The sequence below is a fragment of the Amia ocellicauda genome, chromosome 14 (assembly GCF_036373705.1).
Source record: "Amia ocellicauda isolate fAmiCal2 chromosome 14, fAmiCal2.hap1, whole genome shotgun sequence".
NCBI classification, from domain to species: domain Eukaryota; kingdom Metazoa; phylum Chordata; class Actinopteri; order Amiiformes; family Amiidae; genus Amia; species Amia ocellicauda.
In genome coordinates this window covers 6,951,103-6,972,400 of record NC_089863.1, presented here as the reverse complement: position 1 = coordinate 6,972,400, position 21,298 = coordinate 6,951,103, and the positions used below count along the sequence as shown (strand labels likewise).

The window sequence follows — 21,298 nt, the reverse complement described above, 5'->3', positions numbered from 1 at the left end:
CGCTGTTGAAAATGTTGATACGCAGAAGCGTCCACCACATGAGACGACTGAAGCAGGTGTGACCGTAGACATCATGCTGTGTGTGGTAACATGGCCGAGTGGTCTAAGGCGCTTCATTTAAGCTCCAGTCTCTTTGGAGGCGTGGGTTAGAATCCCACCGTTGCCAACTTCCTTTAGCCATTAAAGTCATGGTGCTTTCCTAGTTGCACCTCGTCGTTCCATTTCACACATTACTTTTCTTGAAATGTACTTTGCATGTCAACGGGGAGCGCTCTCTGCACGAGGTGGCCGAGTGGTTAAGGCGATGGACTGCTAATCCATTGTGCTGTGCACGCGTGGGTTCGAATCCCATCCTCGTCGTATCACGGCAGCCTCTTACAGAAGAGCAATGATGCTGCCTCAATAAAGTGTTCATCTCTTTCCATTACGTTGCAATCCTTTTCCGTCCTGTCTCAAAATGTTGTCATTACCCTCGAGTGCAATAGCCGGGGTGGCGGTGTGCATGGTGGGAGATGGCCTGCGAGGGTGCAGGGCGTGTCTGCTTGCTTTGGGTCTTGGGTGGGGGCTGGTGTGGCTGAAATGCCAGCGCTGAATTTTTGGTCCTGGGGCGAGGTATGTGAGAAAAGGCCCCACTATCAAGATTTCAAGTGACCACACCACCCTCAATCAATTCCCCGCAAAGCCCAAGTTACTGGTGGGCACTTCAGCAGCCAAAGAGCCACACCTTGGTGCAATTAGAAGATGGAATGAAACGAAAGCAATGACATTAAGATCTACACCTCCATAAAACAAGAGGCAAAGCTCTCACCCTTGGGGAAGGTGCACGTACAGCCCAGATAGCATCAGGAATGTAAAGTTCATGTTTCGGACGGTGTTAATGAGCTCTTCTAATCTCTCATTTTTATTACATTCATCATTCGCTTCTCTCTATTCAATATGGTTGTGTATATTGGTTGGCATTATATTGCCTTTTATTTTGTGTTTTGATTTGCTTTCACCTCATTGTCTCATTTCTTATTCCCAACTGTTATTATTAAGCTTGCACGTGTGCCTTATTATCATTTGTTTTCGTTTGAGGGAATCAGCGCCGCACAACGCCCCTGGGTCCACCTGCACTCCGCTACACACGCTACCCGGGGAAGGGCCCTGTCTTACCGCTTTGTATGTCTGGATGTATGTAAGCATGCATGCACGCATGCATGTATGTATGAAGTTATTGTCATGATGATTTCAATGATCAAATCCTATGCATTTAATCTAGTTTCGTCAAAAGACGTCGATTCAGGTGAAGTCTTGTGTCTGCGTGCAAACAGACTACGAGTCCACTGCGCAGTATGTGCGGGTCACAATACAATCCTTTCGAGCCCGTACAGATTGGGATGTTTTCATGCTTAATGTACTCGGTACATCTTCAACAGCAGCAAAGGTCAACAGCGCTGTTGAAAATGTTGATACGCAGAAGCGTCCACCACATGAGACGACTGAAGCAGGTGTGACCGTAGACATCGTGCTGTGTGTGGTAACGTGGCCGAGTGGTCTGAGGCGCTTCATTTAAGCTCCAGTCTCTTTGGAGGCGTGGGTTAGAATCCCACCGTTGCCAACTTCCTTTAGACATTAAAGTCATGGTGCTTTCCTAGTTGCACCTCGTCGTTCCATTTCACACGTTACTTTTCTTGAAATGTACTTTGCATGTCAACGATGAGCGCTCTCTGTAGACGAGGTGGCCGAGTGGTTAAGGCGATGGACTGCTAATCCATTGTGCTGTGCACGCGTGGGTTCGAATCCCATCCTCGTCGGATCACGGCAGCCTTTTACAGAAGAGCAATGATGCTGCCTCAATAAAGTGTTCATCTCTTTCCATTACGTTGCAATCCTGTTCCGTCCTGTCTCAAAATGTTGTCATTACCCTCGAGTGCAATAGCCGGGGTGGCGGTGTGCATGGTGGGAGATGGCCTGCGAGGGTGCAGGGCGTGTCTGCTTGCTTTGGGTCTTGGGTGGGGGCTGGTGTGGCTGAAATGCCAGCGCTGAATTTTTGGTCCTGGGGCGAGGTATGTGAGAAAAGGCCCCACTATCAAGATTTCAAGTGACCACACCACCCTCAATCAATTCCCCGCAAAGCCCAAGTTACTGGTGGGCACTTCAGCAGCCAAAGAGCCACACCTTGGTGCAATTAGAAGATGGAATGAAACGAAAGCAATGACATTAAGATCTACACCTCCATAAAACAAGAGGCAAAGCTCTCACCCTTGGGGAAGGTGCACGTACAGCCCAGATAGCATCAGGAATGTAAAGTTCATGTTTCGGACGGTGTTAATGAGCTCTTCTAATCTCTCATTTTTATTACATTCATCATTCGCTTCTCTCTATTCAATATGGTTGTGTATTTTGGTTGGCATTATATTGCCTTTTATTTTGTGTTTTGATTTGCTTTCACCTCATTGTCTCATTTCTTATTCCCAACTGTTATTATTAAGCTTGCACGTGTGCCTTATTATCATTTGTTTTCGTTTGAGGGAATCAGCGCCGCACAACGCCCCTGGGTCCACCTGCACTCCGCTACACACGCTACCCGGGGAAGGGCCCTGTCTTACCGCTTTGTATGTCTGGATGTATGTAAGCATGCATGCACGCATGCATGTATGTATGAAGTTATTGTCATGATGATTTCAATGATCAAATCCTATGCATTTAATCTAGTTTCGTCAAAAGACGTCGATTCAGGTGAAGTCTTGTGTCTGCGTGCAAACAGACTACGAGTCCACTGCGCAGTATGTGCGGGTCACAATACAATCCTTTCGAGCCCGTACAGATTGGGATGTTTTCATGCTTAATGTACTCGGTGCATCTTCAACAGCAGCAAAGGTCAACAGCGCTGTTGAAAATGTTGATACGCAGAAGCGTCCACCACATGAGACGACTGAAGCAGGTGTGACCGTAGACATCGTGCTGTGTGTGGTAACGTGGCCGAGTGGTCTAAGGCGCTTCGTTTAAGCTCCAGTCTCTTTGGAGGCGTGGGTTAGAATTCCACCGTTGCCAACTTCCTTTAGCCATTAAAGTCATGGTGCTTTCCTAGTTGCACCTCGTCGTTCCATTTCACACGTTACTTTTCTTGAAATGTACTTTGCATGTCAACGATGAGCGCTCTCGGCAGACGAGGTGGCCGAGTGGTTAAGGCGATGGACTGCTAATCCATTGTGCTGTGCACGCATGGGTTCGAATCCCATCCTCGTCGGATCACGGCAGCCTCTTACAGAAGAGCAATGAAGCTGCCTCAATAAAGTGTTCATGTCTTTCCATTACGTTGCAATCCTGTTCCGTCCTGTCTCAAAATGTCGTCATTACCCTCAAGTGCAATAGCCGTGGTGGCGGTGTGCATGGTGGGAGATGGCCTGCGAGGGTGCAGGGCGTGTCTGCTTGCTTTTGGTCTTGGGTGGGGGCTGGTGTGGCTGAAATGCCAGCGCTGAATTTTTGGTCCTGGGGCGAGGTATATGAGAAAAGGCCCCACTATCAAGATTTCAAGTGACCACACCACCCTCAATCAATTCCCCGCAAAGCCCAAGTTACTGGTGGGCACTTCAGCAGCCAAAGAGCCACACCTTGGTGCAATTAGAAGATGGAATGAAACGAAAGCAATGACATTAAGATCTACACCTCCATAAAACAAGAGGCAAAGCTCTCACCCTTGGGGAAGGTGCACGTACAGCCCAGATAGCATCAGGAATGTAAAGTTCATGTTTCGGACGGTGTTAATGAGCTCTTCTAATCTCTCATTTTTATTACATTCATCATTCGCTTCTCTCTATTCAATATGGTTGTGTATTTTGGTTGGCATTATATTGCCTTTTATTTTGTGTTTTGATTTGCTTTCACCTCATTGTCTCATTTCTTATTCCCAACTTTTATTATTAAGCTTGCCCGTGTGCCTTATTATCATTTGTTTTCGTTTGAGGGAATCAGCGACGCACAACGCCCCTGGGTCCACCTGCACTCCATCAGCAAGCGTTCCTCGGGTACTTGGGCCATAAGTAATGAACGTCAGGTGTGCGTCTGTGTGTTTCTGCTCCCAGGTTGCGTGCGCCGCTTGTCCATCCACGACCCCGGTCTTGACCCTGCATCTACGAAACACTGCATTAAGATCCTGTGGGGCCACATTCACAACTGTATACAGACCACTGTGTGTTTTTGGTTCATTTGGATGCCGCCTGGGAGTCTTGCTGAAACCTAGCAAAGTCGTCAACCAGGTCGTTGAAGACGGGCAAAAACATGGCTGCTGGCAGCGGTGGGATTTGAACCCACGCCTCCGAAGAGACTGGAGCCTTAATCCAGCGCCTTAGACCGCTCGGCCACGCTACCCGGGGAAAGGCCCTGTCTTACCGCTTTGTATGTCTGGATGTATGTAAGCATGCATGCACGCATGCATGTATGTATGAAGTTATTGTCATGATGATTTCAATGATCAAATCCTATGCATTTAATCTAGTTTCGTCAAAAGACGTCGATTCAGGTGAAGTCTTGTGTCTGCGTGCAAACAGACTACGAGTCCACTGCGCAGTATGTGCGGGTCACAATACAATCCTTTCGAGCCCGTACAGATTGGGATGTTTTCATGCTTAATGTACTCGGTACATCTTCAACAGCAGCAAAGGTCAACAGCGCTGTTGAAAATGTTGATACGCAGAAGCGTCCACCACATGAGACGACTGAAGCAGGTGTGACCGTAGACATCGTGCTGTGTGTGGTAACATGGCCGAGTGGTCTAAGGCGCTTCGTTTAAGCTCCAGTGTCTTTGGAGGCATGGGTTAGAATCCCACCGTTGCCAACTTCCTTTAGCCATTAAAGTCATGGTGCTTTTCTAGTTGCACCTCGTCGTTCCATTTCACACGTTACTTTTCTTGAAATGTACTTTGCATGTCAACGATGAGCGCTCTCTGCAGACGAGGTGGCCGAGTGGTTAAGGCGATGGACTGCTAATCCATTGTGCTGTGCACGCGTGGGTTCGAATCCCATCCTCGTCGGATCACGGCAGCCTCTTACAGAAGAGCAATGATGCTGCCTCAATAAAGTGTTCATCTCTTTCCATTACGTTGCAATCCTGTTCCGTCCTGTCTCAAAATGTTGTCATTACCCTCGAGTGCAATAGCCGGGGTGGCGGTGTGCATGGTGGGAGATGGCCTGCGAGGGTGCAGGGCGTGTCTTCTTGCTTTTGGTCTTGGGTGGGGGCTGGTGTGGCTGAAATGCCAGCGCTGAATTTTTGGTCCTGGGGCGAGGTATATGAGAAAAGGCCCCACTATCAAGATTTCAAGTGACCACACCACCCTCAATCAATTCCCCGCAAAGCCCAAGTTACTGGTGGGCACTTCAGCAGCCAAAGAGCCACACCTTGGTGCAATTAGAAGATGGAATGAAACGAAAGCAATGACATTAAGATCTACACCTCCATAAAACAAGAGGCAAAGCTCTCACCCTTGGGGAAGGTGCACGTACAGCCCAGATAGCATCAGGAATGTAAAGTTCATGTTTCGGACGGTGTTAATGAGCTCTTCTAATCTCTCATTTTTATTACATTCATCAATCGCTTCTCTCTATTCAATATGGTTGTGTATTTTGGTTGGCATGATATTGCCTTTTATTTTGTGTTTTGATTTGCTTTCACCTCATTGTCTCATTTCTTATTCCCAACTTTTATTATTAAGCTTGCACGTGTGCCTTATTATCATTTGTTTTCGTTTGAGGGAATCAGCGCCGCACAACGCCCCTGGGTCCACCTGCACTCCGCTACACACGCTGCCCGGGGAAGGGCCCTGTCTTACCGCTTTTTATGTCTGGATGTATGTAAGCATGCATGCACGCATGCATGTATGTATGAAGTTATTGTCATGATGATTTCAATGATCAAATCCTATGCATTTAATCTAGTTTCGTCAAAAGACGTCGATTCAGGTGAAGTCTTGTGTCTGCGTGTAAACAGACTACGAGTCCACTGCGCAGTATGTGCGGGTCACAATACAATCCTTTCGAGCCCGTACAGATTGGGATGTTTTCATGCTTAATGTACTCGGTGCATCTTCAACAGCAGCAAAGGTCAACAGCGCTGTTGAAAATGTTGATACGCAGAAGCGTCCACCACATGAGACGACTGAAGCAGGTGTGACCGTAGACATCGTGCTGTGTGTGGTAACGTGGCCGAGTGGTCTAAGGCGCTTCGTTTAAGCTCCAGTCTCTTTGGAGGCGTGGGTTAGAATCCCACCGTTGCCAACTTCATTTAGCCATTAAAGTCATGGTGCTTTCCTAGTTGCACCTCGTCGTTCCATTTCACACGTTACTTTTCTTGAAATGTACTTTGCATGTCAACGATGAGCTCTCTCTGCAGATGAGGTGGCCGAGTGGTTAAGGCGATGGACTGCTAATCCATTGTGCTGTGCACGCGTGGGTTCGAATCCCATCCTCGTCGGATCACGGCAGCCTTTTACAGAAGAGCAATGATGCTGCCTCAATAAAGTGTTCATCTCTTTCCATTACGTTGCAATCCTGTTCCGTCCTGTCTCAAAATGTTGTCATTACCCTCGAGTGCAATAGCCGGGGTGGCGGTGTGCATGGTGGGAGATGGCCTGCGAGGGTGCAGGGCGTGTCTGCTTGCTTTTGGTCTTGGGTGGGGGCTGGTGTGGCTGAAATGCCAGCGCTGAATTTTTGGTCCTGGGGCGAGGTATGTGAGAAAAGGCCCCACTATCAAGATTTCAAGTGACCACACCACCCTCAATCAATTCCCCGCAAAGCCCAAGTTACTGGTGGGCACTTCAGCAGCCAAAGAGCCACACCTTGGTGCAATTAGAAGATGGAATGAAACAAAAGCAATGACATTAAGATCTACACCTCCATAAAACAAGAGGCAAAGCTCTCACCCTTGGGGAAGGTGCACGTACAGCCCAGATAGCATCAGGAATGTAAAGTTCATGTTTCGGACGGTGTTAATGAGCTCTTCTAATCTCTCATTTTTATTACATTCATCATTCGCTTCTCTCTATTCAATATGGTTGTGTATTTTGGTTGGCATTATATTGCCTTTTATTTTGTGTTTTGATTTGCTTTCACCTCATTGTCTCATTTCTTATTCCCAACTGTTATTATTAAGCTTGCACGTGTGCCTTATTATCATTTGTTTTCGTTTGAGGGAATCAGCGCCGCACAACGCCCCTGGGTCCACCTGCACTCCGCTACACACGCTACCCGGGGAAGGGCCCTGTCTTACCGCTTTGTATGTCTGGATGTATGTAAGCATGCATGCACGCATGCATGTATGTATGAAGTTATTGTCATGATGATTTCAATGATCAAATCCTATGCATTTAATCTAGTTTCGTCAAAAGACGTCGATTCAGGTGAAGTCTTGTGTCTGCGTGCAAACAGACTACGAGTCCACTGCGCAGTATGTGCGGGTCACAATACAATCCTTTCGAGCCCGTACAGATTGGGATGTTTTCATGCTTAATGTACTCGGTGCATCTTCAACAGCAGCAAAGGTCAACAGCGCTGTTGAAAATGTTGATACGCAGAAGCGTCCACCACATGAGACGACTGAAGCAAGTGTGACCGTAGACATCGTGCTGTGTGTGGTAACGTGGCCGAGTGGTCTAAGGCGCTTCATTTAAGCTCCAGTCTCTTTGGAGGCGTGGGTTAGAATCCCACCGTTGCCAACTTCCTTTAGCCATTAAAGTCATGGTGCTTTCCTAGTTGCACCTCGTCGTTCCATTTCACACGTTACTTTTCTTGAAATGTACTTTGCATGTCAACGGGGAGCGCTCTCGGCAGACGAGGTGGCCGAGTGGTTAAGGCGATGGACTGCTAATCCATTGTGCTGTGCACGCATGGGTTCGAATCCCATCCTCGTCGGATCACGGCAGCCTCTTACAGAAGAGCAATGATGCTGCCTCAATAAAGTGTTCATCTCTTTCCATTACGTTGCAATCCTGTTCCGTTTTGTCTCAAAATGTTGTCATTACCCTCGAGTGCAATAGCCGGGGTGGCGGTGTGCATGGTGGGAGATGGCCTGTGAGGGTGCAGGGCGTGTCTGCTTGCTTTGGGTCTTGGGTGGGGGCTGGTGTGGCTGAAATGCCAGCGCTGAATTTTTGGTCCTGGGGCGAGGTATATGAGAAAAGGCCCCACTATCAAGATTTCAAGTGACCACACCACCCTCAATCAATTCCCCGCAAAGCCCAAGTTACTGGTGGGCACTTCAGCAGCCAAAGAGCCACACCTTGGTGCAATTAGAACATGGAATGAAACGAAAGCAATGACATTAAGATCTACACCTCCATAAAACAAGAGGCAAAGCTCTCACCCTTGGGGAAGGTGCACGTACAGCCCAGATAGCATCAGGAATGTAAAGTTCATGTTTCGGACGGTGTTAATGAGCTCTTCTAATCTCTCATTTTTATTACATTCATCATTCGCTTCTCTCTATTCAATATGGTTGTGTATATTGGTTGGCATTATATTGCCTTTTATTTTATGTTTTGATTTGCTTTCACCTCATTGTCTCATTTCTTATTCCCAACTGTTATTATTAAGCTTGCACGTGTGCCTTATTATCATTTGTTTTCGTTTGAGGGAATCAGCGCCGCACAACGCCCCTGGGTCCACCTGCACTCCATCAGCAAGCGTTCCTCGGGTACTTGGGCCATAAGTAATGAACGTCAGGTGTGCGTCTGTGTGTTTCTGCTCCCAGGTTGCGTGCGCCGCTTGTCCATCCACGACCCCGGTCTTGACCCTGCATCTACGAAACACTGCATTAAGATCCTGTGGGGCCACATTCACAACTGTATACAGACCACTGTGTGTTTTTGGTTCATTTGGATGCCGCCTGGGAGTCTTGCTGAAACCTAGCAAAGTGGTCAACCAGGTCGTTGAAGACGGGCAAAAACATGGCTGCTGGCAGCGGTAGGATTTGAACCCACGCCTCCGAAGAGACTGGAGCCTTAATCCAGCGCCTTAGACCGCTCGGCCACGCTACCCGGGGAAAGGCCCTGTCTTACCGCTTTGTATGTCTGGATGTATGTAAGCATGCATGCACGCATGCATGTATGTATGAAGTTATTGTCATGATGATTTCAATGATCAAATCCTATGCATTTAATCTAGTTTCGTCAAAAGACGTCGATTCAGGTGAAGTCTTGTGTCTGCGTGCAAACAGACTACGAGTCCACTGCGCAGTATGTGCGGGTCACAATACAATCCTTTCGAGCCCGTACAGATTGGGATGTTTTCATGCTTAATGTACTCGGTGCATCTTCAACAGCAGCAAAGGTCAACAGCGCTGTTGAAAATGTTGATACGCAGAAGCGTCCACCACGTGAGACGACTGAAGCAGGTGTGACCGTAGACATCGTGCTGTGTGTGGTAACGTGGCCGAGTGGTCTAAGGCGCTTCGTTTAAGCTCCAGTCTCTTTGGAGGCGTGGGTTAGAATCCCACCGTTGCCAACTTCCTTTAGCCATTAAAGTCATGGTGCTTTCCTAGTTGCACCTCGTCGTTCCATTTCACACGTTACTTTTCTTGAAATGTACTTTGCATGTCAACGGGGAGCGCTCTCGGCAGACGAGGTGGCCGAGTGGTTAAGGCGATGGACTGCTAATCCATTGTGCTGTGCACGCGTGGGTTCGAATCCCATCCTAGTCGGATCACGGCAGCCTCTTACAGAAGAGCAATGATGCTGCCTCAATAAAGTGTTCATCTCTTTCCATTACGTTGCAGTCGTGTTCCGTCCTGTCTCAAAATGTTGTCATTACCCTCGAGTGCAATAGCCGGGGTGGCGGTGTGCATGGTGGGAGATGGCCTGCGAGGGTGCAGGGCGTGTCTGCTTGCTTTGGGTCTTGGGTGGGGGCTGGTGTGGCTGAAATGCCAGCGCTGAATTTTTGGTCCTGGGGCGAGGTATATGAGAAAAGGCCCCACTATCAAGATTTCAAGTGACCACACCACCCTCAATCAATTCCCCGCAAAGCCCAAGTTACTGGTGGGCACTTCAGCAGCCAAAGAGCCACACCTTGGTGCAATTAGAAGATGGAATGAAACGAAAGCAATGACATTAAGATCTACACCTCCATAAAACAAGAGGCAAAGCTCTCACCCTTGGGGAAGGTGCACGTACAGCCCAGATAGCATCAGGAATGTAAAGTTCATGTTTCGGACGGTGTTAATGAGCTCTTCTAATCTCTCATTTTTATTACATTCATCATTCGCTTCTCTCTATTCAATATGGTTGTGTATATTGGTTGGCATTATATTGCCTTTTATTTTGTGTTTTGATTTGCTTTCACCTCACTGTCTCATTTCTTATTCCCAACTGTTATTATTAAGCTTGCACGTGTGCCTTATTATCATTTGTTTTCGTTTGAGGGAATCAGCGCCGCACAACGCCCCTGGGTCCACCTGCACTCCATCAGCAAGCGTTCCTCGGGTACTTGGGCCATAAGTAATGAACGTCAGGTGTGCGTCTGTGTGTTTCTGCTCCCAGGTTGCGTGCGCCGCTTGTCCATCCACGACCCCGGTCTTGACCCTGCATCTACGAAACACTGCATTAAGATCCTGTGGGGCCACATTCACAACTGTATACAGACCACTGTGTGTTTTTGGTTCATTTGGATGCCGCCTGGGAGTCTTGCTGAAACCTAGCAAAGTCGTCAACCAGGTCGTTGAAGACGGGCAAAAACATGGCTGCTGGCAGCGGTGGGATTTGAACCCACGCCTCCGAAGAGACTGGAGCCTTAATCCAGCGCCTTAGACCGCTCGGCCACGCTACCCGGGTAAAGGCCCTGTCTTACCGCTTTGTATGTCTGGATGTATGTAAGCATGCATGCACGCATGCATGTATGTATGAAGTTATTGTCATGATGATTTCAATGATCAAATCCTATGCATTTAATCTAGTTTCGTCAAAAGACGTCGATTCAGGTGAAGTCTTGTGTCTGCGTGCAAACAGACTACGAGTCCACTGCGCAGTATGTGCGGGTCACAATACAATCCTTTCGAGCCCGTACAGATTGGGATGTTTTCATGCTTAATGTACTCGGTGCATCTTCAACAGCAGCAAAGGTCAACAGCGCTGTTGAAAATGTTGATACGCAGAAGCGTCCACCACGTGAGACGACTGAAGCAGGTGTGACCGTAGACATAATGCTGTGTGTGGTAACGTGGCCGAGTGGTCTAAGGCGCTTCGTTTAAGCTCCAGTCTCTTTGGAGGCGTGGGTTAGAATCCCACCGTTGCCAACTTCCTTTAGCCATTAAAGTCATGGTGCTTTCCTAGTTGCACCTCGTCGTTCCATTTCACACGTTACTTTTCTTGAAATGTACTTTGCATGTCAACGGGGAGCGCTGTCGGCAGACGAGGTGGCCGAGTGGTTAAGGCGATGGACTGCTAATCCATTGTGCTGTGCACGCGTGGGTTCGAATCCCATCCTCGTCGGATCACGGCAGCCTTTTACAGAAGAGCAATGATGCTGCCTCAATAAAGTGTTCATCTCTTTCCATTACGTTGCAATCCTGTTCCGTCCTGTCTCAAAATGTTGTCATTACCCTCGAGTGCAATAGCCGGGGTGGCGGTGTGCATGGTGGGAGATGGCCTGCGAGGGTGCAGGGCGTGTCTTCTTGCTTTTGGTCTTGGGTGGGGGCTGGTGTGGCTGAAATGCCAGCGCTGAATTTTTGGTCCTGGGGCGAGGTATATGAGAAAAGGCCCCACTATCAAGATTTCAAGTGACCACACCACCCTCAATCAATTCCCCGCAAAGCCCAAGTTACTGGTGGGCACTTCAGCAGCCAAAGAGCCACACCTTGGTGCAATTAGAAGATGGAATGAAACGAAAGCAATGACATTAAGATCTACACCTCCATAAAACAAGAGGCAAAGCTCTCACCCTTGGGGAAGGTGCACGTACAGCCCAGATAGCATCAGGAATGTAAAGTTCATGTTTCGGACGGTGTTAATGAGCTCTTCTAATCTCTCATTTTTATTACATTCATCAATCGCTTCTCTCTATTCAATATGGTTGTGTATTTTGGTTGGCATGATATTGCCTTTTATTTTGTGTTTTGATTTGCTTTCACCTCATTGTCTCATTTCTTATTCCCAACTTTTATTATTAAGCTTGCACGTGTGCCTTATTATCATTTGTTTTCGTTTGAGGGAATCAGCGCCGCACAACGCCCCTGGGTCCACCTGCACTCCGCTACACACGCTGCCCGGGGAAGGGCCCTGTCTTACCGCTTTTTATGTCTGGATGTATGTAAGCATGCATGCACGCATGCATGTATGTATGAAGTTATTGTCATGATGATTTCAATGATCAAATCCTATGCATTTAATCTAGTTTCGTCAAAAGACGTCGATTCAGGTGAAGTCTTGTGTCTGCGTGTAAACAGACTACGAGTCCACTGCGCAGTATGTGCGGGTCACAATACAATCCTTTCGAGCCCGTACAGATTGGGATGTTTTCATGCTTAATGTACTCGGTGCATCTTCAACAGCAGCAAAGGTCAACAGCGCTGTTGAAAATGTTGATACGCAGAAGCGTCCACCACATGAGACGACTGAAGCAGGTGTGACCGTAGACATCGTGCTGTGTGTGGTAACGTGGCCGAGTGGTCTAAGGCGCTTCGTTTAAGCTCCAGTCTCTTTGGAGGCGTGGGTTAGAATCCCACCGTTGCCAACTTCCTTTAGCCATTAAAGTCATGGTGCTTTCCTAGTTGCACCTCGTCGTTCCATTTCACACGTTACTTTTCTTGAAATGTACTTTGCATGTCAACGATGAGCTCTCTCTGCAGATGAGGTGGCCGAGTGGTTAAGGCGATGGACTGCTAATCCATTGTGCTGTGCACGCGTGGGTTCGAATCCCATCCTCGTCGGATCACGGCAGCCTTTTACAGAAGAGCAATGATGCTGCCTCAATAAAGTGTTCATCTCTTTCCATTACGTTGCAATCCTGTTCCGTCCTGTCTCAAAATGTTGTCATTACCCTCGAGTGCAATAGCCGGGGTGGCGGTGTGCATGGTGGGAGATGGCCTGCGAGGGTGCAGGGCGTGTCTGCTTGCTTTTGGTCTTGGGTGGGGGCTGGTGTGGCTGAAATGCCAGCGCTGAATTTTTGGTCCTGGGGCGAGGTATGTGAGAAAAGGCCCCACTATCAAGATTTCAAGTGACCACACCACCCTCAATCAATTCCCCGCAAAGCCCAAGTTACTGGTGGGCACTTCAGCAGCCAAAGAGCCACACCTTGGTGCAATTAGAAGATGGAATGAAACAAAAGCAATGACATTAAGATCTACACCTCCATAAAACAAGAGGCAAAGCTCTCACCCTTGGGGAAGGTGCACGTACAGCCCAGATAGCATCAGGAATGTAAAGTTCATGTTTCGGACGGTGTTAATGAGCTCTTCTAATCTCTCATTTTTATTACATTCATCATTCGCTTCTCTCTATTCAATATGGTTGTGTATTTTGGTTGGCATTATATTGCCTTTTATTTTGTGTTTTGATTTGCTTTCACCTCATTGTCTCATTTCTTATTCCCAACTGTTATTATTAAGCTTGCACGTGTGCCTTATTATCATTTGTTTTCGTTTGAGGGAATCAGCGCCGCACAACGCCCCTGGGTCCACCTGCACTCCGCTACACACGCTACCCGGGGAAGGGCCCTGTCTTACCGCTTTGTATGTCTGGATGTATGTAAGCATGCATGCACGCATGCATGTATGTATGAAGTTATTGTCATGATGATTTCAATGATCAAATCCTATGCATTTAATCTAGTTTCGTCAAAAGACGTCGATTCAGGTGAAGTCTTGTGTCTGCGTGCAAACAGACTACGAGTCCACTGCGCAGTATGTGCGGGTCACAATACAATCCTTTCGAGCCCGTACAGATTGGGATGTTTTCATGCTTAATGTACTCAGTGCATCTTCAACAGCAGCAAAGGTCAACAGCGCTGTTGAAAATGTTGATACGCAGAAGCGTCCACCACATGAGACGACTGAAGCAAGTGTGACCGTAGACATCGTGCTGTGTGTGGTAACGTGGCCGAGTGGTCTAAGGCGCTTCATTTAAGCTCCAGTCTCTTTGGAGGCGTGGGTTAGAATCCCACCGTTGCCAACTTCCTTTAGCCATTAAAGTCATGGTGCTTTCCTAGTTGCACCTCGTCGTTCCATTTCACACGTTACTTTTCTTGAAATGTACTTTGCATGTCAACGGGGAGCGCTCTCGGCAGACGAGGTGGCCGAGTGGTTAAGGCGATGGACTGCTAATCCATTGTGCTGTGCACGCATGGGTTCGAATCCCATCCTCGTCGGATCACGGCAGCCTCTTACAGAAGAGCAATGATGCTGCCTCAATAAAGTGTTCATCTCTTTCCATTACGTTGCAATCCTGTTCCGTTTTGTCTCAAAATGTTGTCATTACCCTCGAGTGCAATAGCCGGGGTGGCGGTGTGCATGGTGGGAGATGGCCTGTGAGGGTGCAGGGCGTGTCTGCTTGCTTTGGGTCTTGGGTGGGGGCTGGTGTGGCTGAAATGCCAGCGCTGAATTTTTGGTCCTGGGGCGAGGTATATGAGAAAAGGCCCCACTATCAAGATTTCAAGTGACCACACCACCCTCAATCAATTCCCCGCAAAGCCCAAGTTACTGGTGGGCACTTCAGCAGCCAAAGAGCCACACCTTGGTGCAATTAGAACATGGAATGAAACGAAAGCAATGACATTAAGATCTACACCTCCATAAAACAAGAGGCAAAGCTCTCACCCTTGGGGAAGGTGCACGTACAGCCCAGATAGCATCAGGAATGTAAAGTTCATGTTTCGGACGGTGTTAATGAGCTCTTCTAATCTCTCATTTTTATTACATTCATCATTCGCTTCTCTCTATTCAATATGGTTGTGTATATTGGTTGGCATTATATTGCCTTTTATTTTATGTTTTGATTTGCTTTCACCTCATTGTCTCATTTCTTATTCCCAACTGTTATTATTAAGCTTGCACGTGTGCCTTATTATCATTTGTTTTCGTTTGAGGGAATCAGCGCCGCACAACGCCCCTGGGTCCACCTGCACTCCATCAGCAAGCGTTCCTCGGGTACTTGGGCCATAAGTAATGAACGTCAGGTGTGCGTCTGTGTGTTTCTGCTCCCAGGTTGCGTGCGCCGCTTGTCCATCCACGACCCCGGTCTTGACCCTGCATCTACGAAACACTGCATTAAGATCCTGTGGGGCCACATTCACAACTGTATACAGACCACTGTGTGTTTTTGGTTCATTTGGATGCCGCCTGGGAGTCTTGCTGAAACCTAGCAAAGTGGTCAACCAGGTCGTTGAAGACGGGCAAAAACATGGCTGCTGGCAGCGGTAGGATTTGAACCCACGCCTCCGAAGAGACTGGAGCCTTAATCCAGCGCCTTAGACCGCTCGGCCACGCTACCCGGGGAAAGGCCCTGTCTTACCGCTTTGTATGTCTGGATGTATGTAAGCATGCATGCACGCATGCATGTATGTATGAAGTTATTGTCATGATGATTTCAATGATCAAATCCTATGCATTTAATCTAGTTTCGTCAAAAGACGTCGATTCAGGTGAAGTCTTGTGTCTGCGTGCAAACAGACTACGAGTCCACTGCGCAGTATGTGCGGGTCACAATACAATCCTTTCGAGCCCGTACAGATTGGGATGTTTTCATGCTTAATGTACTCGGTGCATCTTCAACAGCAGCAAAGGTCAACAGCGCTGTTGAAAATGTTGATACGCAGAAGCGTCCACCACGTGAGACGACTGAAGCAGGTGTGACCGTAGACATCGTGCTGTGTGTGGTAACGTGGCCGAGTGGTCTAAGGCGCTTCGTTTAAGCTCCAGTCTCTTTGGAGGCGTGGGTTAGAATCCCACCGTTGCCAACTTCCTTTAGCCATTAAAGTCATGGTGCTTTCCTAGTTGCACCTCGTCGTTCCATTTCACACGTTACTTTTCTTGAAATGTACTTTGCATGTCAACGGGGAGCGCTCTCGGCAGACGAGGTGGCCGAGTGGTTAAGGCGATGGACTGCTAATCCATTGTGCTGTGCACGCGTGGGTTCGAATCCCATCCTAGTCGGATCACGGCAGCCTCTTACAGAAGAGCAATGATGCTGCCTCAATAAAGTGTTCATCTCTTTCCATTACGTTGCAGTCGTGTTCTGTCCTGTCTCAAAATGTTGTCATTACCCTCGAGTGCAATAGCCGGGGTGGCGGTGTGCATGGTGGGAGATGGCCTGCGAGGGTGCAGGGCGTGTCTGCTTGCTTTGGGTCTTGGGTGGGGGCTGGTGTGGCTGAAATGCCAGCGCTGAATTTTTGGTCCTGGGGCGAGGTATATGAGAAAAGGCCCCACTATCAAGATTTCAAGTGACCACACCACCCTCAATCAATTCCCCGCAAAGCCCAAGTTACTGGTGGGCACTTCAGCAGCCAAAGAGCCACACCTTGGTGCAATTAGAAGATGGAATGAAACGAAAGCAATGACATTAAGATCTACACCTCCATAAAACAAGAGGCAAAGCTCTCACCCTTGGGGAAGGTGCACGTACAGCCCAGATAGCATCAGGAATGTAAAGTTCATGTTTCGGACGGTGTTAATGAGCTCTTCTAATCTCTCATTTTTATTACATTCATCATTCGCTTCTCTCTATTCAATATGGTTGTGTATATTGGTTGGCATTATATTGCCTTTTATTTTGTGTTTTGATTTGCTTTCACCTCACTGTCTCATTTCTTATTCCCAACTGTTATTATTAAGCTTGCACGTGTGCCTTATTATCATTTGTTTTCGTTTGAGGGAATCAGCGCCGCACAACGCCCCTGGGTCCACCTGCACTCCATCAGCAAGCGTTCCTCGGGTACTTGGGCCATAAGTAATGAACGTCAGGTGTGCGTCTGTGTGTTTCTGCTCCCAGGTTGCGTGCGCCGCTTGTCCATCCACGACCCCGGTCTTGACCCTGCATCTACGAAACACTGCATTAAGATCCTGTGGGGCCACATTCACAACTGTATACAGACCACTGTGTGTTTTTGGTTCATTTGGATGCCGCCTGGGAGTCTTGCTGAAACCTAGCAAAGTCGTCAACCAGGTCGTTGAAGACGGGCAAAAACATGGCTGCTGGCAGCGGTGGGATTTGAACCCACGCCTCCGAAGAGACTGGAGCCTTAATCCAGCGCCTTAGACCGCTCGGCCACGCTACCCGGGTAAAGGCCCTGTCTTACCGCTTTGTATGTCTGGATGTATGTAAGCATGCATGCACGCATGCATGTATGTATGAAGTTATTGTCATGATGATTTCAATGATCAAATCCTATGCATTTAATCTAGTTTCGTCAAAAGACGTCGATTCAGGTGAAGTCTTGTGTCTGCGTGCAAACAGACTACGAGTCCACTGCGCAGTATGTGCGGGTCACAATACAATCCTTTCGAGCCCGTACAGATTGGGATGTTTTCATGCTTAATGTACTCGGTGCATCTTCAACAGCAGCAAAGGTCAACAGCGCTGTTGAAAATGTTGATACGCAGAAGCGTCCACCACGTGAGACGACTGAAGCAGGTGTGACCGTAGACATAATGCTGTGTGTGGTAACGTGGCCGAGTGGTCTAAGGCGCTTCGTTTAAGCTCCAGTCTCTTTGGAGGCGTGGGTTAGAATCCCACCGTTGCCAACTTCCTTTAGCCATTAAAGTCATGGTGCTTTCCTAGTTGCACCTCGTCGTTCCATTTCACACGTTACTTTTCTTGAAATGTACTTTGCATGTCAACGGGGAGCGCTGTCGGCAGACGAGGTGGCCGAGTGGTTAAGGCGATGGACTGCTAATCCATTGTGCTGTGCACGCGTGGGTTCGAATCCCATCCTCGTCGGATCACGGCAGCCTTTTACAGAAGAGCAATGATGCTGCCTCAATAAAGTGTTCATCTCTTTCCATTACGTTGCAATCCTGTTCCGTCCTGTCTCAAAATGTTGTCATTACCCTCAAGTGCAATAGCCGGGGTGGCGGTGTGCATGCTGGGAGATGGCCTGCGAGGGTGCAGGGCGTGTCTGCTTGCTTTGGGTCTTGGGTGGGGGCTGGTGTGGCTGAAATGCCAGCGCTGAATTTTTGGTCCTGGGGCGAGGTATGTGAGAAAAGGCCCCACTATCAAGATTTCAAGTGACCACACCACCCTCAATCAATTCCCCGCAAAGCCCAAGTTACTGGTGGGCACTTCAGCAGCCAAAGAGCCACACCTTGGTGCAATTAGAAGATGGAATGAAACGAAAGCAATGACATTAAGATCTACACCTCCATAAAACAAGAGGCAAAGCTCTCACCCTTGGGGAAGGTGCACGTACACCCCAGATAGCATCAGGAATGTAAAGTTCATGTTTCGGACGGTGTTAATGAGCTCTTCTAATCTCTCATTTTTATTACATTCATCATTCGCTTCTCTTTATTCAATATGGTTGTGTATTTTGGTTGGCATTATATTGCCTTTTATTTTGTGTTTTGATTTGCTTTCACCTCATTGTCTCATTTCTTATTCCCAACTGTTATTATTAAGCTTGCACGTGTGCCTTATTATCATTTGTTTTCGTTTGAGAGAATCAGCGCCGCACAACGCCCCTGGGTCCACCTGCACTCCATCAGCAAGCGTTCCTCGGGGAAGGGCCCTGTCTTACCGCTTTGTATGTCTGGATGTATGTAAGCATGCATGCACGCATGCATGTATGTATGAAGTTATTGTCATGATGATTTCAATGATCAAATCCTATGCATTTAATCTAGTTTCGTCAAAAGACGTCGATTCAGGTGAAGTCTTGTGTCTGCGTGCAAACAGACTACGAGTCCACTGCGCAGTATGTGCGGGTCACAATACAATCCTTTCGAGCCCGTACAGATTGGGATGTTTTCATGCTTAATGTACTCGGTGCATCTTCAACAGCAGCAAAGGTCAACAGCGCTGTTGAAAATGTTGATACGCAGAAGCGTCCACCACGTGAGACGACTGAAGCAGGTGTGACCGTAGACATCGTGCTGTGTGTGGTAACGTGGCCGAGTGGTCTAAGGCGCTTCGTTTAAGCTCCAGTCTCTTTGGAGGCGTGGGTTAGAATCCCACCGTTGCCAACTTCCTTTAGCCATTAAAGTCATGGTGCTTTCCTAGTTGCACCTCGTCGTTCCATTTCACACGTTACTTTTCTTGAAATGTACTTTGCATGTCAACGGGGAGCGCTCTCGGCAGACGAGGTGGCCGAGTGGTTAAGGCGATGGACTGCTAATCCATTGTGCTGTGCACGCGTGGGTTCGAATCCCATCCTCGTCGGATCACGGCAGCCTTTTACAGAAGAGCAATGATGCTGCCTCAATAAAGTGTTCATCTCTTTCCATTACGTTGCAATCCTGTTCCGTCCTGTCTCAAAATGTTGTCATTACCCTCAAGTGCAATAGCCGGGGTGGCGGTGTGCATGCTGGGAGATGGCCTGCGAGGGTGCAGGGCGTGTCTGCTTGCTTTGGGTCTTGGGTGGGGGCTGGTGTGGCTGAAATGCCAGCGCTGAATTTTTGGTCCTGGGGCGAGGTATGTGAGAAAAGGCCCCACTATCAAGATTTCAAGTGACCACACCACCCTCAATCAATTCCCCGCAAAGCCCAAGTTACTGGTGGGCACTTCAGCAGCCAAAGAGCCACACCTTGGTGCAATTAGAAGATGGAATGAAACGAAAGCAATGACATTAAGATCTACACCTCCATAAAACAAGAGGCAAAGCTCTCACCCTTGGGGAAGGTGCACGTACACCCCAGATAGCATCAGGAATGTAAAGTTCATGTTTCGGACGGTGTTAATGAGCTCTTCTAATCTCTCATTTTTATTACATTCATCATTCGCTTCTCTCTATTCAATATGGTTGTGTATTTTGGTTGGCATTATATTGCCTTTTATTTTGTGTTTTGATTTGCTTTCACCTCATTGTCTCATTTCTTATTCCCAACTGTTATTATTAAGCTTGCACGTGTGCCTTATTATCATTTGTTTTCGTTTGAGGGAATCAGCGCCGCACAACGCCCCTGGGTCCACCTGCACTCCATCAGCAAGCGTTCCTCGGGGAAGGGCCCTGTCTTACCGCTTTGTATGTCTGGATGTATGTAAGCATGCATGCACGCATGCATGTATGTATGAAGTTATTGTCATGATGATTTCAATGATCAAATCCTATGCATTTAATCTAGTTTCGTCAAAAGACGTCGATTCAGGTGAAGTCTTGTGTCTGCGTGCAAACAGACTACGAGTCCACTGCGCAGTATGTGCGGGTCACAATACAATCCTTTCGAGCCCGTACAGATTGGGATGTTTTCATGCTTAATGTACTCGGTGCATCTTCAACAGCAGCAAAGGTCAACAGCGCTGTTGAAAATGTTGATACGCAGAAGCGTCCACCACATGAGACGACTGAAGCAGGTGTGACCGTAGACATCGTGCTGTGTGTGGTAACATGGCCGAGTGGTCTAAGGCGCTTCGTTTAAGCTCCAGTCTCTTTGGAGGCGTGGGTTAGAATCCCACCGTTGCCAACTTCCTTTAGCCATTAAAGTCATGGTGCTTTCCTAGTTGCACCTCGTCGTTCCATTTCACACGTTACTTTTCTTGAAATGTACTTTGCATGTCAACGGGGAGCGCTCTCTGCAGACGAGGTGGCCGAGTGGTTAAGGCGATGGACTGCTAATCCATTGTGCTGTGCACGCGTGGGTTCGAATCCCATCCTCGTCGGATCATGGCAGCCTTTTACAGAAGAGCAATGATGCTGCCTCAATAAAGTGTTCATCTCTTTCCATTACGTTGCAATCCTGTTCCGTCCTGTCTCAAAATGTTGTCATTACCCTCGAGTGCAATAGCCGGGGTGGCGGTGTGCATGGTGGGAGATGGCCTGCGAGGGTGCAGGGCGTGTCTGCTTGCTTTGGGTCTTGGGTGGGGGCTGGTGTGGCTGAAATGCCAGCGCTGAATTTTTGGTCCTGGGGCGAGGTATATGAGAAAAGGCCCCACTATCAAGATTTCAAGTGACCACACCACCCTCAATCAATTCCCAGCAAAGCCCAAGTTACTGGTGGGCACTTCAGCAGCCAAAGAGCCACACCTTGGTGCAATTAGAACATTGAATGAAACGAAAGCAATGACATTAAGATCTACACCTCCATAAAACAAGAGGCAAAGCTCTCACCCTTGGGGAAGGTGCACGTACAGCCCAGATAGCATCAGGAATGTAAAGTTCATGTTTCGGACGGTGTTAATGAGCTCTTCTAATC

General features: G+C 48.1%; 19 non-coding genes across 19 annotated transcripts; 14 read left to right on the top strand and 5 right to left on the bottom strand.

The window, feature by feature from the left end:
• Nucleotides 1-278: 278 nt before the first annotated feature.
• trnas-gcu (transfer RNA serine (anticodon GCU)) lies at nt 279-360 on the top strand. The gene has a single exon. It is a non-coding gene; the product is annotated as a tRNA-Ser (tRNA).
• A 1,354-nt stretch (nt 361-1,714) lies between these two features.
• On the top strand, nt 1,715-1,796 carry trnas-gcu (transfer RNA serine (anticodon GCU)). Its single transcript has one exon. It is a non-coding gene; the product is annotated as a tRNA-Ser (tRNA).
• Nucleotides 1,797-3,150: 1,354 nt separating this feature from the next.
• Nucleotides 3,151-3,232, top strand: trnas-gcu (transfer RNA serine (anticodon GCU)). Its single transcript has one exon. It is a non-coding gene; the product is annotated as a tRNA-Ser (tRNA).
• A 1,039-nt stretch (nt 3,233-4,271) lies between these two features.
• Nucleotides 4,272-4,353, bottom strand: trnal-aag (transfer RNA leucine (anticodon AAG)). Its single transcript has one exon. It is a non-coding gene; the product is annotated as a tRNA-Leu (tRNA).
• A 580-nt stretch (nt 4,354-4,933) lies between these two features.
• On the top strand, nt 4,934-5,015 carry trnas-gcu (transfer RNA serine (anticodon GCU)). The gene has a single exon. It is a non-coding gene; the product is annotated as a tRNA-Ser (tRNA).
• A 1,354-nt stretch (nt 5,016-6,369) lies between these two features.
• Nucleotides 6,370-6,451, top strand: trnas-gcu (transfer RNA serine (anticodon GCU)). The gene has a single exon. It is a non-coding gene; the product is annotated as a tRNA-Ser (tRNA).
• Nucleotides 6,452-7,805: 1,354 nt separating this feature from the next.
• On the top strand, nt 7,806-7,887 carry trnas-gcu (transfer RNA serine (anticodon GCU)). Its single transcript has one exon. It is a non-coding gene; the product is annotated as a tRNA-Ser (tRNA).
• Nucleotides 7,888-8,926: 1,039 nt separating this feature from the next.
• Nucleotides 8,927-9,008, bottom strand: trnal-aag (transfer RNA leucine (anticodon AAG)). The gene has a single exon. It is a non-coding gene; the product is annotated as a tRNA-Leu (tRNA).
• A 580-nt stretch (nt 9,009-9,588) lies between these two features.
• trnas-gcu (transfer RNA serine (anticodon GCU)) lies at nt 9,589-9,670 on the top strand. The gene has a single exon. It is a non-coding gene; the product is annotated as a tRNA-Ser (tRNA).
• Nucleotides 9,671-10,709: 1,039 nt separating this feature from the next.
• On the bottom strand, nt 10,710-10,791 carry trnal-aag (transfer RNA leucine (anticodon AAG)). The gene has a single exon. It is a non-coding gene; the product is annotated as a tRNA-Leu (tRNA).
• A 580-nt stretch (nt 10,792-11,371) lies between these two features.
• Nucleotides 11,372-11,453, top strand: trnas-gcu (transfer RNA serine (anticodon GCU)). Its single transcript has one exon. It is a non-coding gene; the product is annotated as a tRNA-Ser (tRNA).
• A 1,354-nt stretch (nt 11,454-12,807) lies between these two features.
• trnas-gcu (transfer RNA serine (anticodon GCU)) lies at nt 12,808-12,889 on the top strand. Its single transcript has one exon. It is a non-coding gene; the product is annotated as a tRNA-Ser (tRNA).
• Nucleotides 12,890-14,243: 1,354 nt separating this feature from the next.
• On the top strand, nt 14,244-14,325 carry trnas-gcu (transfer RNA serine (anticodon GCU)). The gene has a single exon. It is a non-coding gene; the product is annotated as a tRNA-Ser (tRNA).
• Nucleotides 14,326-15,364: 1,039 nt separating this feature from the next.
• On the bottom strand, nt 15,365-15,446 carry trnal-aag (transfer RNA leucine (anticodon AAG)). Its single transcript has one exon. It is a non-coding gene; the product is annotated as a tRNA-Leu (tRNA).
• A 580-nt stretch (nt 15,447-16,026) lies between these two features.
• On the top strand, nt 16,027-16,108 carry trnas-gcu (transfer RNA serine (anticodon GCU)). The gene has a single exon. It is a non-coding gene; the product is annotated as a tRNA-Ser (tRNA).
• Nucleotides 16,109-17,147: 1,039 nt separating this feature from the next.
• Nucleotides 17,148-17,229, bottom strand: trnal-aag (transfer RNA leucine (anticodon AAG)). The gene has a single exon. It is a non-coding gene; the product is annotated as a tRNA-Leu (tRNA).
• A 580-nt stretch (nt 17,230-17,809) lies between these two features.
• trnas-gcu (transfer RNA serine (anticodon GCU)) lies at nt 17,810-17,891 on the top strand. The gene has a single exon. It is a non-coding gene; the product is annotated as a tRNA-Ser (tRNA).
• A 1,355-nt stretch (nt 17,892-19,246) lies between these two features.
• Nucleotides 19,247-19,328, top strand: trnas-gcu (transfer RNA serine (anticodon GCU)). Its single transcript has one exon. It is a non-coding gene; the product is annotated as a tRNA-Ser (tRNA).
• A 1,355-nt stretch (nt 19,329-20,683) lies between these two features.
• trnas-gcu (transfer RNA serine (anticodon GCU)) lies at nt 20,684-20,765 on the top strand. The gene has a single exon. It is a non-coding gene; the product is annotated as a tRNA-Ser (tRNA).
• Nucleotides 20,766-21,298: the final 533 nt, after the last annotated feature.